This window comes from Panthera tigris, chromosome A3 (genome assembly GCF_018350195.1).
Source record: "Panthera tigris isolate Pti1 chromosome A3, P.tigris_Pti1_mat1.1, whole genome shotgun sequence".
Lineage (NCBI taxonomy): Eukaryota > Metazoa > Chordata > Mammalia > Carnivora > Felidae > Panthera > Panthera tigris.
This window is the reverse complement of record NC_056662.1, coordinates 42,202,662-42,219,537: the sequence shown is the minus strand read 5'-3', so window position 1 is coordinate 42,219,537 and position 16,876 is coordinate 42,202,662. Positions and strand designations below refer to the sequence as shown.

At 38.6% G+C, this 16,876-nt stretch overlaps 1 protein-coding gene across 2 annotated transcripts in view; it reads right to left on the bottom strand.

Moving 5' to 3' along the window:
• Positions 1-16,876, bottom strand: part of PCSK2 (proprotein convertase subtilisin/kexin type 2) — a 270,236-nt gene that overhangs the window by 233,602 nt on the left and 19,758 nt on the right. The window lies entirely within an intron of this gene.

Below are 16,876 nucleotides of genomic sequence, written 5' to 3'. Positions count from 1 at the left end.
ATCTATTTCCCTATCTGTACTCCTTTCGTTTTCTCTATATACTGCCCATTCACCCCTCCTCCTCAAATACCTTCTACTCTTTCCTCTATTTCTTTAGTTTCTACCCATTCTTTGATCTCCTCCTCCATAGAGTCTTCCCTTTATATTTATACTCACACCAAGTTCTCCATTCTCTTCCCTTGAACTAGTATTTATACTCCATGTCTGGTTGCTCCAGAATTGTGTTGTGATGTACTCCTGTCTTCACAGCTGCATTATCTGTACTGTACCTTAGACTTTCTCTGTGACTCCTTGATGCCTTTCATCATATTGAGCACAGTGCAACCATGTAAATATAGTAAGCACCTATTAGATGGTGGACCGGATTTCCTTCTATCTCCCTAACTTACGGATCCTTGGGATTAGGTATGGGTGTCAGAACTAGTTGCAGAAAACCACAATAATGAGAGATTGTCTGCTCATCAGGGCCTGTAAGAATCAGAGAACATAAGACTCTCTTGTCCTATGACCAAACTGCATTTGGGGACTTATGATGTACAGAGATGTATTAGTACAACAACAATAGCACAATACTTTTGAAATTAAGTTGGTATTAATTTGTTTAAGTTATTTATTATAATCTCCAGGGCATCCACCAAGAAAATAACTAAACAATATATAGTATAATAAACAACAAGGTAATTAAAAAGGTACACTAAAGGGGTGTCTGTGTGGCTTAGTCAGTTGATATCTGACTTCAGCTAAGTCATGATCTCATGGTTCATGGGTTCAAGCCCCACATCGGGCTCTGTACTGACAGCTCAGAGCCCAGAGCCTGCTTCAGATTTTGTCTCTCTCTCTCTGTCTGCCCCTTCCCAACTCATTCTATGTCTCTCTCTCTCTCAAAAAATGAATAAGTGTTTAAAAAAATTAAAAAAAGTGTACTAAAAATATTTAACACAAAAAGGACTTTATGAAAGAATAAAAGAAAAAAGTTTATAAGACATATAGAAAGCACATGGTAAAATAGCAAGTGTAAAAATCTTTTAAGTATTACATTAAATGTAACTGGATTGAAAACTCTAATCAAAAGACAGAGTTACAGAATGAATAAAAAAAACATTATTCAACTATATGCTATCTAGAAGAGATAAGGTTTACATTTGGGGGGGGGTATGATAAGGGAGCGTAAGGCAAGCTGAAGGCAAAGCACAAGCTAACAATAACCCTACTCCCCGAGAGTGGGATATGTGTGACATTCTTCAGGCACTCCTGGCAGCCCAAGAGCAAAGGAAAGAAAAAAAAAATGGTTAACTGATAGTGATCATAGTCATGCAGGACATGCAGGACCAGTTTACAAATGCCTTAGTAATTTACAAGAAAAACGCAATATTATCAATAGCCTAATCTCCAGAAACCTATAGACTCGGTTTCCTGGAGCCCCAACATTATCCTCCCCTCTGGAGTGCTGTGGGGAACAAAGGCAAGAAGGAAATGGTAGGTAAAATTAAATTTCTTTATAATCCGTAGCCCACTGACAAATACTTGAGGAAAATGTAGAGTATAACATTTCTCCAGGAACTCCCTATTGTCTTAATGTTAATGCCTTACTAGAGGAAAACAACTTAGCTTGACAATAGCCAGGCCTCTGGTATCTTATGAGTTTTCGTTAGTATATGAAAGTCCTTTCGGAGGCCTCCCTTTTGCCTTTACCTCCCTCAACTCCATAGTATATAATCAGTCACTCTTCACACCCCCAGTGCAGCTCTTCCTGCCCATGAGTCCTGTCCCTATGCTTTAATAAATCAACTTTTTGCACCAAAAAAAAATACACTTTAAATTCAAATGTACAAATGGGTTGAAAGTCAAGGGATGTGGAAAGATATACTGTACAAACAACCAGAAGAAAGGACTGACAATACTAGATATAATTGATTTTAACAAAAATTGTTACTACAGACAAGGAATGACATTTTATGGTGATAAAAGGGTTAATACATCAAAAAGACAGATAATTATAAATATACATGCATGTAACAGTGAAGACCCCAATTCACAAAACAAAAGCTGACAAATCAAAGGGAGGAATAGGAGGGCGCCTGGGTGGCTCAGTCAGTTAAGCATCCAACTCTCAATATTGGTTCAGGTCATGATCTTGCAGTCATGAGAATGAGCCCTGCATCAGGCTCTATGCTGAGCATGAAGTCTACTTAGGATTCGCTGTCTGCCTCTCTCTCTCAAAATGAACATTTTTTTTTAAAGGGAGGCATAAATAATGGATCAATAACAGTAGACCATTTTCAATAATAAGCAGAACCAAGAAGTATGCAGACCAAAAAGTAAATTGAAGACTTGAACAAAACCAAAAACCAACTAAATCTAAGAGACATTTATGGAACATTCCACCTAACTATAGCAAAATTCAAAGTCTTATCAAGTACACATGGAATATTCCCCAAGATAGATCATATGTTAGGTCACAAATCAAGCTTTACTAAATTTAAAAGGAAGAAAATAATACGAAGTGTGTTAGCTGATCACAAATTCTAATTACATTAAAAATCAATAACAGATGAAGAGCTCCTGGGTGGCTCAGTTGTTTAAGCATCCGACTTCAACTCAGGTCATGATCTTGCAGTCTGTGAGTTTGAGCGCCACATCAGGCTCTGTGCTCACAGCTCAGAGCCTGGAGCCTGCTTCAGATTCTGTGTCTCCTCTCTCTGCCCCTCCCCCACTCATGCTCTGTCTCTCAAAAATGAATAAATGTTAAAAAAATCAATAACTGATGAAAAATTTAGAAATTTGGAAAACAACATACTCCTAAATAATCAGTGGGTCAAAGAATAAATTACACTGACTATTCCAAAATACTTTGAGATGAATGAAAACAAAAACAGAATTTAAAAACTTTTGGGATGCAGTTAAAATAGTGCTTACAGGGAAATCCATAGCTGTAAGTGCCTATTGTGAAAGAAAAAAGACCTCAAATCAATAACTGAACTAGAAAAAGGAGAGCAAACTAAATCCAACAAATAGCAGGAAAGAAATTAGAAGATTTAAGTTGGAATAAATGAAATAGAAAATTAAAAAAAATAGAGGAAATCAACAAAACCCAGTTATTCTTTGAAAAGTTCAAGAAAATTCACAAAACTCTAAGAACATTGACCGAGAAAAAGAAAGGTTCAAATAAATACAATCAGTGATGAAAGAGGAGATATCACTACCAACCTATAGAAATAAAAAATATTGTAGGGAATACTGGGAATAACTGTATGCCAACAAATTAGATAACCTTGGTGAAATAGACAAATTCTCAGAAAGATATAAATTTCCAAAATTTACTTAGAAGTAATAGAAAATTAGAATAGACCTATAACAAGTAAAGACATTAAATTAATAATTTTCAATCTTCCTGTAAAATAAAGTCCAGGCCCAAATAATTTCACTAGTGGGTTCTACCAAATGTTTTCAGAATTTATACCAATCCTTCAGAAACTCTTCCAAAAAATGTAAGATGAAGGAACACTTCCCAACTATTTCACCAAGGCTACTATTACCCTCATATGAGAACTAAAGATAGATATCACAGGAAAACTACAGACCACTATCCCTGACAAATATCAGCCCCTACGTCCTCATCAAAACACTAGCAAAATGAATCCAGCAACATGTATAAAGGATTATATACCATGACTAAGTGGGATTTATCCTAGGAATGCAAGGTTCTTTTAACAGCTGAAAATCAGTTAATGTAATAACAATATCAATAGAATAAAGGGCTTTTTTGAAAAAAAAAGTATTTATTTAGCTGATTATTACACAAAATCAAATACTCTTATGTTAAGACATTCAAAAAACTTGAAATGAAACGGAATTTCCTCAATCTGATAATTGTATCTATCAAAACACACATAACATCATATTTAATGTTGAAAGGGTGGTTACTTTCCCCTTAAGATCAGAGCAAGACAAGTTTGACTGTTCTTTCCATTTATATTCAACAGTGTAATGGTGTCCAGCTGGGACAATCAGGCAAGAAAAAGAAATAAAGTCATTCAGATTGAAAAGAAAGAAAAAAAATCTCTATTTGCAAAAGACATCATCTTGTTCGTAGAAATTCCTGGGAAATCCACAAAGAACTATCCAAATTAACAAATGAGTTCAGTGTGGTTGCAAGATATAAAATTAATATAAAATTAATATAAAATTAATAAAAAAAAAATTAACCATATAATTCTGTATGCTAACAATGACCAATCCAAGAATAGAGTTAAGAAAATAATTTCATTTACAATAACATCAAATAAGTAGAACATTGAAAATAAATTTAGCAAAAGAAGTATAAGACTTGTACACTGAAAAGTACAAAATATCATTGAAATAAATTAAAGAAGATATAAATAAATGGAAAGACATCCCATGTTCATGGATTTTTAAGATGGAAATATTCCCCAATTTTGCTAATCCTAAAATTCATATGAAAATGCAAAGGACCCCAATTAGCCAAAGCAATCTCAAAAAAGAACAAAGTTGGAAGACTCACACTTTCTCATTTCAAAACTTAATAGAATGCTACAGTAATCAAGATGGTCTGGTATTGGCATAGGAGAGACATACAGTTCAATGGTATAAAATTGAGAGTCCAGAAATAATTTACAGTAATTTATGGTTAATTGATTTTAACCCCGGTGCTATGAAAATTCAATGAGAAAAATTAGTCTTTTCAACAAGCCATGCTTAGAAAACTGAATATCTACACAAAAAGAATCAATTTGGATCCCTATCTCACATCACATAAAATTTTTAACTCAATATTATTTATAGCCCTAAATGTAAGAGGTGAAACTCTACAAATTTTAGAATAAAACATACGAGTAAATATACAAGTAAATATTCATGACTTTAGGCTAGGCAATGATTTCTTAGAAATGACACCAAAAGTACAAAGGACAAAAAACCCCAAAAACCCAAAATTGGACTTCATTAAAATTAAGAATGTGCTTCAAAGGAAATCATCAAGAAAATGAAAAGACAATCCACAGAATGAGATAAAATATTTTCAATTCATATCTATGATTAGGGACTCAAACCAGAATATATAAAGAATAATTTAGCAAGAAAGTCAAATAACTCAATTTAAAAATAGGCAAAAGATTTGAGCAGTTATTTCTCCAAAGAAGATATACAAAGTGGCCAATAAGCACATGTAAAGTTGTTCATTATTAGTCATTAGTGAAATACAAATCAAAACCACAATGAGATATCACTTCATACCCACTAGAAAAAAAAATTAAAAACCAGCAAGTGTTGGTGAGGATATATGGAGGAATTTGAAACCTTGTACTTTGCTAGTGGATAATAAAATGGCACAGACACTTTGGAGAACAGTCTGTCAGTTACTCAAAATACTAAGCACAGATTTTCATTTGATCCAGCACTTCTAATCATAGGTATATATCCAAGAGAAATGAAAGTATTATATCTACACAAAGACGTGTACACAAATGTTCTCAGCAGCATTATTCATGATAGGTAAAAACTAGACACAACCCAAATGTCCATCAACTGAGTGGGCACTCGGTAAGTGTTGGCAATAAGTGAGTAGATAAATAAAATGTGGTATGTAGATACAAAGGAATATAATCTGGAAACAAAAAGGAATGAAATACTGATATATGCTATAACACAGATGGACCTTAAAAACTAAATGCTAAATGAAAGAAGCGAGACCAAAAAAAAAAAAAAAAGGCTACATATTGTATCACTTCTTTTATATGAAATGTCCAGAACAGAAAAACAGATAGAAATACAAAGTAGATTAGTATTTACATCAGGGGCTAAGAGGAGGCAGAAATACAGAGTGATTGGTAATGGTATAGGGTTCCTTCTTGGGGCAATCAAAATGTTCTAAAAGTAGATCGTGGTAAGATTTCACAACTTTTTGAATATATTGAAAATCATCAAATTGTACATTTTGAAAGGGCAAATTTTATGATTTGTGCATTATGTTTCAATAAAAATGTTATTTAAAAAATCCTGTGATGAACAGCCTTGTAAATGTCACTATATGCACAGATGAGAGGGGTTTTTTTTGAAGGATATATCCCAGGAATGCACTAATTTAATTAGAGATTGTGAACATCAGCATTTTGACAAATATCCCCCCAAATTTTTCCTATCAAGTTGTAAGTAAGTTGTAAAAGTAAGAATAAAATTATCCATTGTCCAATACTTCCAAACACTGGACTGAAATTTATTAATTGAAGTTTAAATTTTGCCTATTTAATAAACAAAATATGCCATCTTATTTGGATGTCTTTGTTTTTAAAGTTTGAACATCTTTTCCTATATTTATTGAACATTTTAATTCCTTCTCTTCAAATTGCCTGTTTGCATCTTTTCTGCATTTTTCTATTGCTTGTCATAAGCCAGGCACTGTGTTTTGCACTGGGGACACAAAGATAGATATGACATGTAAAATAGCTCACAATCCACCAGGGAAGGCCTATTTACAAACAGCAGCATATAAATAGTACTCTGTGATGGAGTGATTTAAGAGCATGAGTTCTGGGGTAACTTGGTTTAAATTCTGGATCTTCCATTTAATATGACCTTATGGCAAGTTATTTAACCCTTCTGGACCTCAGTTTACACACTTATAAAATGGGAGAGTCCCCTTTTCATGTTGCCCTGAGAATTCAGTGAGATAATGCATGGAAAGTTCATGGAATAATGCCTGGAACATAGTGGGCACTCAGTAAGTGTTGGCAAGTATTTTTATTGTTAGAGTACAGAGTGCTACAACAGTGTTACAAGGTGCCATTAGAACCCAAAGGAGAGATTATTTCAGTCAGAGGGATATCTGGGGAACATTTCATGAAATTTCTGGAGGAAGGAAAGGGTATTCAGACAAAGGGAATACTTTTTGTTTTTATTAAAGTGTGTATTTTCCCAATGTTTCAATTTTGAAGAGTGTGGCCATTTTTAAAACATAGGTGTAAGTTCTTCTACAGTCTTCCCATCAAGAGATGGAATACATGACCGCAGCTCTTGAATCTGGGGAATGTGATCACTTGGATCAAAAATGTATGTTGAAAATGATGCCATATGACTTTTGCGGCTGGGCCATAAAAGGCCACGTGACTTCCTGCCTTGTTCATCGGAACACTTGCTCTTAAAGTCCTGATCTGCCATTAAGAAGTTCAACTACTCGCAAGCTTCCATGTTATGAGGAAGCCCAAGCAAATTTGGCAGCTTTGTGCAGAGCTTTGGTTGACAATCTTGGCTGGGCCAAGTCTTCAAGTCACCCTATTTTGGGTGTTAAATATATAAATGAGGAAGCTTTGAATGATTCCACACTCCAGCCATGCTAGGCATTCTTCAACCACCAAGTCTTCTCAACTAAATTCCTATGTGGACCATCCACAGGTGATCCCCTGTGCCTTGCCTGAATTTCTGATCCTAATCCCCATGAACATAAGAAAATGGTTGTCATTTTGTACTACTAAGTTTTAGGTTGGTTTGTCACCCAGAAACAGAGAACAAGCAACAAATACCTGGCTAAAAAAAAAAAAAAAATTTCCCTCAGTTTTCAGGACTGTGCAAACTTGAAACTCTATGGTATTAGCTCTGTCTATTAATTGGTGATACCAGCCTGGAACAGCTCAGTTAGAGTCCTTCAAGCAACCTTCCTGGCACAGTGGGAAGGGGTCTTGGGGCCACAGCAGCAGATACTGGATGAACCTCAAGGGCACAGCAAACTTGTCTAGGAGTCTGGTGTGTGAATGAAAATCTTTTAGAACACTGCAGCTTTTGTGATTTAGTTCCTGTTCATTAAAAATCACATTCTCCAGGGAAAATTAAACATCAACATTTCATGTGCATTTTCCAGGCTCAGTGGTTCTTGAATGGTGTTTTCCACTTAACTCCACTGATATACTCAAGGTAATGTTAAGATTTGACTTCAAAAGTGAGGGTGGGCGGAGGATGGAAAAGGAAAGAAAATATAAGTGTGCTGACCTTTTGCTTTCCAAAGACTTGTGCCTGTCTTGACTGTCAAGTGGTATGAACTTGGACTTTTATCTCCTGTTGTGGAGAGCAGGATGAATCTGAGAATTTTTAACACTAGAAAGGACTTGGGGGTAATCAAGCACCTGTGAGCATCGCAGGGACATTATTCTGGTTTTGTTTTACTGATTTTCAGGAATTAAATTTGAATGGAGGCAAAAGGAAAATTCTTTCTTACAATGGAATTCCAACTAATAAATGTAGAAGTAATGATGGAAATTGGTTACCACCTTTTAGGAAACACTGTAGTAATAATCGTGGCTGGCAAGCATCACCAACAGATACTAAACTTAGTGGGTGAAATATAATGATAAATAAAGCGAAATAATACTTTTATAGTAGAGAAACCTAACAGGCACCATCCATCCTAAACAAGTGATCAAGTTAGCCTCACTCAAGGTGAAATGTCTCAAGATCAGGTGCCTCATGACATGATGTACCAGGAAGGAGACAACATTGCAGATCCTGGATTGGATCCCAGATCAGCGAAGAGGACATTCGTGGGGAAAATTTGAAAAAGTCCATAGATTAACTAGTAATATTATATCAATTATTTTCTTGACTTTGATAATTGTGCTATGGTTATGTAGGATGTTAACCTAAGGAGAGCCAGATAAAAGGTATGTGGTAACCCTGTGAGCTACGTTTTTTTTTTTTGTTTGTTTGTTTTGAGCTACATTTTTTAAGTAATCTTTTTGTATGCGGTAAAATGTACATAATATAAAATTTATCCATTTTATCTATTTTTAAGTGTACAATTTCAGTGGCATTAAGTGCATTCACATTATTATGTAGCCATCACCACTGTCCATCTCCAGAACATTTTCCATCAAAACTGAAACTCTTTATTAAACAATAACTCCTCATTCTCTCCTCCCTGCAGCCTCTGACTACCAACATTTTGCTTTCTGTCTCTATGGACTTCGACTACTCTAGGCACCTCATATAAGTGGACTCGTGCAGTTTTTGTCTTTTGGTGACTAGCTTATTTCACTCCGCACGATATCTTCCAGGTTCACCGATGTGTAGCATGTCTCAGAATTTGCTTCCTTTTTAAGGCTGGATAGGTCCTAAATGTATATTGTATATATTGATGAACACTTGGGTTGCTTCTACCTTTTGGCTACTGTGAATAATGCTGCTGTGAACATGGGTGTACCTGTGTTATTTGTGCAAAAAAAATTTTTTTTAAGTTTAAAGTAATATCCAAATCGAAATTGTTAAAAATGTAAAAATATTTTTAAAATTAAATTCGAGGGGCGCCTGGGTGGCCCAGTTGGTGAAGCGTCTGACTTCGGCTCAGGTCTTGATCTCATGGTTCATGAGTTCAAGCCAGGCCTCGGGCTCTGTGCTGACAGCTCAGAGCCTGGGGCCTGCTTCAGAGTCTGTGTCTCCCTCTCTCTCTCTGTCCTTCCCTGCTTATGCTCGCTGTCTCTCGCTCTCAAAAGTAAATAAATAAACATTTAAATAAATATATAAATAAATAAATAAATAAATAAATAAATAAAATTAGAATGTTCCGTAGGAGGAACCGTTCAAGCTGGAGGCCCCACCACTTCCTATTGTCACATGGAAGGTCACTTCGATGGTTATGTTACCTGAAGGCTGTTGGGTTGCACCCCTGGCTTGGTCTAATTGCTTTATCTTATAAAATGGTAAAGATTATAATTCGGGGAGGGGCAGGGCTCTTCCAGTTGAGAAGGAGTCACCGGCAGAAATCCCAGGTCTCCTGTCGATCAGCACCCTTCACATCACATTGCTTCCACCGCAGCCTCGGTCTATGCCCCAGTCACCTTTGCAGCCGTGGCTCTACATCCAACAGACTACAGGCTGGAGTTCTTAACAAAGACAAGGGCGACCGAAGGACAAGGAAGCTGGTGCGTGACATCCCCTCTGCGATGTCCTCGCAACCCACGACCTGGGATTCTCTGATGAGAGGCACTGTCTTGGCTCTGTTAGAAATGGAGCTAACTGGTGTCATGGAGCTGAAACTGGAAAGTAGTAAGAAACAGGTAAATGGATCGCAGACCTAGCAGAAGAGTAGTCTGCAGCCATTTGTTATTTTTTGGCATCCTCTTGCCTCTTGTCTTTGGACTGTGCAGCCCACATCTGCTGGCCTCTGAGCACCTGAGGAGGGCTGTCTGAGATCATTATGCAAGTAGGAAGGCACCACAAGCAGAGAAAGACAGATGCTGGGTAACTTACAGTAGTACAAGGTTGCTGCCTACACAGACCTCGATGATGTAATGCTCATGCATTCCTCAGTTTTTAAAGTAGAATGCTAATCTCTTTTAGGTTTATTTATTTATTTGGGGGGGGGGTTGCAAAGGAAGGAGAGAAAGGGAATCCCAAGCAGGTTCTGCAACGTCAGCAAGGAGCCCAATGCGGGGCTCGAATCCATGAACCATGAAATCATGACCTGAGCAGAAATCAAGAGTTGGTGGCTTAGCCGACTGAGCCACCCAGGTGCCCCAAGTAGAATGCTAATCTTAAAATAGAAAAGACATATTAAAAACAGTCTTAGGTCCCTAAACACTCACCTGAGTGTCCCAGTAAGAGATGTCTCATATACATCAACATTTGGTATATTTTCAAATGTTTTCTTTATTTAAAAAAAATTTTTTAGTGTTTATTTATTTTTGAGAGAAAGAGACAGAACATGAGTGCAGGAGGGGAAGAGAGGGATGGAGCCATAGAATCCAAAGCAGGCTCCGGGCTCCGGAGCTGTCAGCACAGAGCCAGACACAGGGCTCGAACCCACAAACTGTGAGACTATGACCTGAGATGAAGTCAGACACTCAACCGACTGAGCCACCCAGGTGCCCCATGTTTTCTTTATTTAAACACATACACACCCTTCTTTTACACCATCACCTTTTTTTTTCCCCTTAAGACAAAATATGTTTGGTTCTGAAGGAAGGAGAAAAACAAGTGAAAGAAGAATTCACAGCAAATTGTCAGCTTGAAGTTTCAGGCTGGGTGATGGTATAATAATGTTGCTAGCTCAGACTTGCAGTGTTTTTAGAAATTCTCATTATGCTGCAAAATTTTATGGAAACCAGCAACACTTCCTATTGCCTTTATTCCTTACCTCTTGCTTCCTTTTCCTCCTGATAACCATGGCTCCAAGCTATAGCTCTTCTCCAAACCCACACACTCCTGTCCCTTAATGGGAGGGAACCTCTGAGAACTGCAGCCAATTATGCACCAATAAAAAGGTCTGTTAAATCCTCACAGAGCCCACCACCTGCTTTCCTTTGGACCAGGGTTTTTTCCACTTAAGCAATTCCTGGATGCTCCAGAAGGTCTGTGAGCATGGCTTCCACCCCAAATTTTGTGCTGCTATGCATTTCTTACTTTTTAGGAGACCTCACAGCTTCTTACCAATTCACAGATGGGTCCAGAGTCCCCATACAGTTAGGCCTCTCTGGTTTAGACCCATCATGTTCTTTGCGTTTGTCCATTGTGCTAATTTTCATGATGCTCAGTCAGCTAAGTTGGAAGTCCAGTTTGGTAGAATTGGATGTCATTCCACATATAAAGATTTTTTATAATTTTATTATCAAAAGGAGCTGCTGTCAAGGGATTTAAGGAGAAGGGATGCCTGGGTGGCTCAGTCATTAAGCATCCCACTCTTGCTTTCGGCTCAGGTCATGATCTCATGGTTTATGAGTTCAAGACTGGCATCGGGCTCTGCAGCTGGCAGCATGGAGTCTGCTTGGGATTCTCTCTGTCTCTCTGTCTCTCTCTGCCCCTCCCCTGCTCACACTGTCTCTGGCTTTCTCAAAATAAATAAATAAACTTTAAAAAGAAAAAAGAGGTTTCAAGAAAAAAAAAAACCCAGAAAACAAACAATACATCAAGGACTGGAACCAGCCCAGCTGATAATTGCTCTTCAGTTTCACTTGGCCCTGCGTTTTACAGTCAGATCTAGGCTCTGCATTACACTGACATTTCCTGAGACCATTCTTAATTTCCCTGGATCTCATGCAATCTCTTATGGATGAGAGACTGCAGTCTGTAATAAGGTTGGGGGACAAAGAGAACTGAGGGAGTCCCAGGCTCTGCCCTACAGATACTTACAGGCTGGTGAGGAAATGTACAAGCAGGAAAATTATACTGTGTAATGGACAGAAACATATGACAGTATAGAGAAAAAGAAGAATAGAAAGAGAGGTTGTGGCTGTTAAGTAGGCAGGAGACAGTAAGAAGAAGAGAGGAGAGGGGAAGGGACAGGCTGACAATTTCTGTGAGAGAGGCAGGGTAAGTTAGTGTGGATTTAGATAGCATTAAAAGGCCTTTCTTTGCATCCTAAATTGTGTGTGTGTGTGTGTGTGTGTGTGTGTGTGTGTTGAAGCTTGGTCTCATGAAAGTTTAGTTATCTCTAGGAGGCTAACTCCCTAAGCCATGACTGGCTAAATGCCTCCATTGAGATTTGCTGATGGGATGGTGGTTTCTCGGGCCAGAAAGGAAGAGAGTAGGACTAAAAGAAGCAGAAAAGAGGATACCAAAGGCCTAGGTATACCTGTATTGCAATCATGCCCCAGCCTGAACCACCTCTTGTATATAGGTTCTAAATGTTCACCCCTACTGACTTGTACATCTTTCTCTCAACCAAAGTTCCTCCTCTTCAAAGTCTGGACCCAGGATCACACTTCTAAGCTATCTGAATTCTCTCACTTCTTCCTGTTTTACTTTGGAAAGAGAGATGGACAAGAAATGGGTCTGGAGAACAACTGGTAAAAACCACCTCCTTTCCTGCAAAAGACTCTTCTTTTGTCTTATGCCTCCCCAGGACCACTATTAGCTGCCTCTGCTGTCAGGCTCTCGGGTGATTCACAAAGAAGCTCAAAGAACATGATCAGTAGCTGAGGATTGGGGAGACAGGCAAACCCGCAGAGGGAGGCTGTCACTCCAATGCTGAGGAGCCTCAGGGGTCCTCATTAAAGCCCTTTAGTATTGGAGGAAACTTTTCAGTCACTCAGGGTTCAGTCATGTATGACCATGATAATGTGTGCTACAAAGCACCACAAATCTTGGTAGCTTTAAACAGCAACCACAGTTGCTCACAGTATCCTGGGTAAACAGCTTAGGCTCATTGAGTGTTTGTTCAGGTCTTGATTGGGCTACTTCATGCATGTGTGGTCAGTTGTAGTTTATGTAGTTGGTTCTGCTTCAGAGTGTTGACTGGCTGTGAGCGGGGGCACCTCAGGTCTCCTCTACATGGTCTCTCATCCTCCAACAGCCATGTCCAGGCTTGTTCTCATGGATGATGCAGGGTTCCAAAAGTAAATACAACAGTGCAAAAGACCAAATGGGAATGTGTAAGGCCTCTTGAGTCGCAGGCTTGGAACTGGCCCACAGCACTTTGACCATATTCTTTTGGCCAAAGCAAGGCAGAGGCTAGCCCAGAATAGAGAAGACTGCCAAAGTTCCAGGGCAAATATAGGAAGGTCAATAATTGGGCCATGAATGGAATCAATGTATCACAGTCAGAACATACCAGGAAGTGCACCCTAAAGATGAATCGGGGACCAGCTGATGCCTTGGGACATCCAGTTGCCATCTCTTCCCAGAAGGCAAGGCATGGATATCACCATTTTTGGATCTGCTAGATGGGACAGTTGACGCACAAAGGGAGTCAGCATGAGGCCACAAACCAGGATGTTGCCAGTTTCCAGCAGAAAATGGCTAAATCCATTTGTAAATTTGCCTTGCCAGGCCCTTCAAAAAAATCATCCCATTTACTGATTGAAGCAGTCCTGCAAGGTGGGTGTTATTATTTCCATTTTAAGTATGAGGAGACAGAGGTGCAGAGAAGTTCATTTGGACCCAGGTCTGGCTGACTTTGAAGCCAGTGCTCTTCTTCTATTTTTCACTCTCCCTCAAATTTCTTCCCTACCCTGAACTTGTCTTTCTCTGAGTCAGTCAGAGGATGGGCCTTGCACGTTACTGACACCTGCCCAGAGACAATTACTGGTTTCCCTGGATTGAGTGCAAGGTAAGCGAAGGAAGGGAGAAGGACATAGTTCGGCATGATTTTTTTCAATTAAAAAAATAAAAAAGTGTGTTTAACCTAATACACAAATTAAATATGAATTCCCATCATGAAATAGAAAACTATTTTTTAAAGCAGACTTTTATATCAGCTATAAAGTCATAGCTGCCATCCAGAGCAAGGGTAAGAATAGTTTGATTGACAGCTCAAGATGATGAGGGAACAAACCATATTCCTCAGGTTCACACTGGGCTATACCCCCTCCATGGGTTGGGCAGGGACCAACCAACTTCCGCAGTACAGAGAGGAGGTGCCTTTTATCCAGATATTTTCTGGAGAACACCTCCATTTACTAGCCTGGCTCTTAAACCAGGAAGCCTAAAGAATTTTTGATCCATACTTTTGAGATTAGGCCTTTACATTTTCATTTTTGCACTTGTGGCTTGCCATCAAAGGCTGGTAGTGACTACTTACTCTAAGTGCTCTGATCATTTGTCTCATTTTGTTCTCATTGTCAGACAACTGAATATCCTTAGTCAATCCCAGGAGAGCAATTCCGACCCATAGCCAAGGGGATCATGCATGCTGCACAGAAGGAAATGCTTCTTCCTTATGGGAAGATTCATACACAGGCTGGTTTTGTATGAAATGTTAGGGATCAGAAGAATCTTAAGCCTTAAAAACTTGAACTACTGACACAGCACCTAAAGTTTCATCTTTCAAAATTATCCTGGTATGCCAAAAAGAACGTTCTCTCTGGAGACAGACTTGGGAACAACTGCAGGCTCCATGTGGACAATCTTTGTATTGCTTACAAGTACCTGGTATAGAGCATGTGTTTCATAAATATCTATTGAATGAATGAAAAAATTGCTAAGTTCTAGACTGAACTTGGAGGAGTCACTAATAGCTGTGTGCCTCAGCGTAGATGGCTATCTTTCAGTATGGCATTCTTTGGGCATTAGTAAGACATTTAATGCTTTGGGAGGCAAGCAGGAAATATAAATATGTGAGTCAGGTATAGGACAATAGGGAGAGGTGAGGCTTGTGGCAAATTGGAGAGTACATGCCTTCCTTACGACAAAAAGATTGAAAGAACTATGTTGGGCAAAGAAAACTTAATTCGTGAGTCAATGAGAGATGCATATTGCACCTTCTAGCTCTGAACAGTCTAGAACTCTAATAAGTGCTTGGCAAAAGGCACATCTTAAGAGGGATTTTGAACTCCTAGAAACTCATGAGATTGAACCAGGGTAGAAATACCCTCAGGTCTTTTAGCATTAAAAAAAATCTATTTCATCACAGACATGACTGAGACTGTTATTTTTGTCCATAGTTGGGCCCAAGTACTCTGCAGCAGTTGTGGAAGACAAGACAGATTAATCACTACCAAACATCAGCTCTGGGGTTGATTACAACGGAGAAGAAGGGGTGAAAGAAAAGTAGTCACCTGAGCTGGTGTCTTCACAAGCAAGGTGTTTCCTTTTTCTTTGAAATCTGGAATAATCCAGAAGAAAGCTGGATTTGGCCAAGCCAATAGCAAATGTGATTTCTTAATGAAGTTCACTGGTGCCACATTAAATTCCACATTGATAAGAGGGCAGGAGAAAGGGGATTCATTTGGAATTGTATTCAAAGGGATACATTTGTTGGTTTGTGTATATGAGAGCAGTGATATCAAGACTAAGTTAAATATTGAAATATCAGTGTTGGTCTCACTGGAATAAAGTTGCAGAAAGAATGGAAAAGCTTGTGAAGGAAGAAAGGGACTTTGCAGGGAAGAAAGCTGATTGCACTTTCAAAGAGTAAATAGCTATAAAAATGGTGTCGCATTTGTCTTCATTGCAGCAGAAAGATTTTCACAGTATATTGCTTTTGTAGAAACAAAACAGTGTGTGCCAACTAAGGTTACTGCTTGGAAAGATGTTCAGCTAATATTCACCTAAGTGTTAATAACAGGTGGCAAAACTTGGAATGATTTAATTTTTTTGGTTTACCTCTTTATTATTTTCTACAGTGAGCTTTGTAGACTCTTAAATTTTGACATATGCAATAAAGATAACCTCACTTTGTAAAATAAAAGCCAGTATGCTTCATAGTATCTCAGCATTTTCACAGTGGAAATGGCCCGATAGAGTACCTAGCACTATGTCTAACTTTGCAGAAGTTAGGACACCTTAGTTGGCACCAGAGTTCTTCTTGGGGAGGCAGTGGTCTTTATCTGAGAGAGTCTTGTGATGGTTGGTAGAGTCCTAAGGTCATGGGTGCCTAGAGAACAAAAAGATCTGTTCTTCCTGAGAAGAATCTGTTTTGACCCATGAGAGGAAGGAATTATAAGCAGACCAAGGGACACAAAAAAGAAAGGGGAGAGAAGTCAGTAAGAGATGTGAAGCTGTCATGACATTGGGCAAAGGGGCCACTGCTTGAGCCCCAGTGGTGAGGTGACCAAAAGTTGTCTTTATGCCTGCCTGATGCTTACTTTACAGTTGTTTGTATTTTGCAACATAAATCCCCTCTCTGCATCCCTGACATCTTTAGTAAAATACATTATAGTTACAAATGCCTTGGGTGAGTGGTTAGAGTTAGGTAGGTGTGGGGAAATCAAGATGGTGGCTGACTTTCACACCTGCTAGCCTAATGAAGAATAGAGATTGCAGGTGTGGGATAGGACATCAGCTATTAACCTAGAAGTTTTATTGGGAGCAGAAAACAGGATCTAGAAGTGAAACAAGGATCCAGATTTTACCCTTAGAATTTACAGGAATGTTGAGAAGGGCTTAGGACTTCTAAACGTACATAATTCAGGAGTGGGGGAGGGGTTTGAGTGAATCT